This window comes from Euphorbia lathyris, chromosome 3 (genome assembly GCF_963576675.1).
Source record: "Euphorbia lathyris chromosome 3, ddEupLath1.1, whole genome shotgun sequence".
NCBI lineage: Eukaryota > Viridiplantae > Streptophyta > Magnoliopsida > Malpighiales > Euphorbiaceae > Euphorbia > Euphorbia lathyris.
The window spans coordinates 46,904,692-46,907,744 of NC_088912.1; the positions used below are offsets into that span (position 1 = coordinate 46,904,692).

The following is a 3,053-nucleotide window of genomic DNA, read 5'->3' on the forward strand; positions in this document are numbered from 1 at the left end:
ATAATAAGAAAAAGGAAAAGAAGAACCACGGGATTGTGGTAGAGTGATAAAGGATCCTCCTCCCTTAACCAAAGGTCCAGGGTTCGATCCTCGCCTTTCGGAATGGAAAGAATATCCGTGGCCAGCAGTCCCACCCATAGAGGTGCAAACCATCTGCGAAAGTGAATAGCCACTGCTGTCGACGGTGGATACACTTACGAACAAAAAAAAAAAAAGAAGAAAGCAAGGAGTCTGGGCGGTTTTTGTTTGAGAGTTAAAAGAACTAGTTACATTAATTACCTAAATAATTATAAATGTGATATATAAGAAAAAAATTCTAACCATGTCAAATTCAAATATTTTTAATCATAATTTATGTGCCGCAGAAAATGAATCAATGGATTTTTCTATTAGAGTTAAAATAAGTAACCGCGATTTGACAAAACAAAAACAAAAATTATGAATTTCTGATATATTTATTAAAAAAACTCGATATGATGATAAAGTACAGATAGAGTCGGTGGTTTTTACTGGTAACTCAGTGATCAAATTAAAACTGTAAAATGATTTGGTGTATCCAGTGATGAACCGGTTATTTGTTTCAGTTGACATATTGTATTTGTAAACCCAACCCAAATTCAATCGGTTGGAACTATCATGCCTCGGTCCAATTTGGCCCAACTATGCACAACCTTACGAATCACTTGGGCCCAATGAGATTGGTGCTCTTCATGGATTTTGCAAATGATGGGAAGGAAGAAGGGTCTATTTACAATCTGTGCTCAGCAAAATCAATAAATACCCTTCTTCCCATCATTTGCAAATATACAAATCTTCTTCATGTCTTACAGTAGACTGCTTTCCCCTTTAATATCAAAAAATGATCTACAAAAGATGAAATCTTTAACAACTGCAATCGTTTCCAATCTCATTCAGAATGCTGATACCTGGATTCTTGCTTTCCATACATATTCTCAAAGATTGAGCATCTTTGAACCTCCCAACTGATGCATAAACTTTTGACAGTCCTGATTCTCCAGGGTCCATTTCCGTTATGTGTTTTGCAGCAACTTCTGCTAATTCCACATTGCCATACAGGCCTCATCCACTAAGCAAAGCTTTCCAAGCATTTATCCCCATATCTTCCATAAATCTGCTAGCCAACTCACTCGTCTCAGAAAACCAGCCTGCTCGCATAAGCAAGTCAATAACACAACCATAATGTTCTTTGCTCGGTATCATTTTATTATCCTCTATAATCTTATTAAAGATCATCAAACCATCCGTTACCAATCCTGAATGGCTACAAGCGCTTAAAATGCACAAGTAGGTTGCACTATCCGGATCTTGTCCGCCATTTATCATCTGGCGGTAAAGTTTCAGAGCAATTTCTCCATAGCCATTGATTCCATATCCATTTATAATTGCATTCCAAGATACTACATCCTGAATGGCTGCACCCATCTGGTTAAACACAATGTGAGACAGATCAACATTCCCACATTTGGAGTATGCTGATATAAGACTATTCTGAACTGATCTATACTGGGAGAAACCGGATGCAAGAATACAACAGTGGAGCTGCTGGCAAAACATTAAAGCAACAAGCTCACTGGCAGCTGTTAGAGCACTAACTAGCATAATTGAATCAAAGGAGTAGCTATCTTCTAGTCTAGCCTTAATCACAAGATCTAATGCCTCCATCGGTTGGCCGTTCAACACACATCCTGAAACAATTGCTGTCCAAGAAACCAGACTCCTTTTTGGTGCTTGATTAAACACGGTTTTTGAGGAGTGCAATTCACCGCACTTGGAATACATTGAAATGATTGAATTTACAAGAGGAAGCTCTAATTGAAATCCATAAACAAGTGCTTGAGCATGGATTTGTCTTCCCTTCCTCAAATCTCCTAGGATTGCAGAAGCTGAAATGAGATTCACTAGAAGTAGCATATCGAGATTGATCTCACTCTTCTTCATCTTGAAGAAAAGCTCAAAAACATCAGAGCCATAGTCAAGGTCAATAATATACCCATCATTGTTGTCCAACTGATAACATCTTTACAATCAATCTCATCAAAAGCTTTAATAGCATCATTCAGATCTATCAAACTTGAGTACATGTTAAGAATTGAATTTCTAATTGATACATTTGAAGAATGACCAAGCTTAATAATTAAACAAAACACTGATTCAGAAAGCAGCCTCATCCTTAAAGCAATACAACCATTAAGAAGACTCAATATTGTAGCCACATTAGGCACCAATCCGAACTTCCTGAATTCCTGAAAAAGCAGAAAACCCTCTTCAAAAAGTTCATTGTTTATCAAGCCTGCAATAATTGCATTACATTACATGTGACCATCCCTGGATTCTTCAGTTCTTTGAATATTTTATAAGAATCCAATGCATTCCCGCATTTTCCATAAGCATCTAAAGTTGCAGTAGCCACAAACAAATCAGATCCTAACCCACTTTTAACAACAAGTCCATGAATAGACTTTAAGTGATTCATGCCTGCCATGTTAACAAGAACTCCAACCACACTAAAAGAATTGGGAACCAAACCAGATAATCTCATTTGGGAAAACAAGTACATGGATTTTATGTGAAACCCATTAATTGCATATCCGTGAATGGCGATAGACCAGATAACAATGTTTCTATGCGGCATTTTGTCAAACAGCTTCTCTGCATCATCAACTCGACCCGACTTAAAGCAATAGTGTAAGAGATTACAAGAATCAATGGTCGAAAACAGATGATGGCGCGAAGTAGGGAAGCAGCTGAGATTCAAACAAGCAAATTGCTTTCTCTTAATTTGGTTTAATAACATTAAAGTCGTGGAGTACCTTAAATTTTCAGCTGTGTGACGATGAAATTTTCATCTTTGCAAGTGAACAAATATAATGAATTGGTTCAAAATCCGGTCTATAGTTGATGGTAGTAGCGGTGCTGTTCTTGAAGATTAATGGGAATCCATATTTGTTTATTGTGGGTTTGCGTCCCTGTCGTTCTACATGTTCCGACAGCATGGTATAATTAAGATAAGTGATCATTCATTAGCTCGCCCA

The 3,053-nt window shown here is 37.3% G+C and overlaps 1 pseudogene; it reads right to left on the reverse strand.

Moving 5' to 3' along the window:
- Window positions 1-480: 480 nt before the first annotated feature.
- Window positions 481-3,053, reverse strand: LOC136221976 (pentatricopeptide repeat-containing protein At4g35130, chloroplastic-like; annotated as a pseudogene).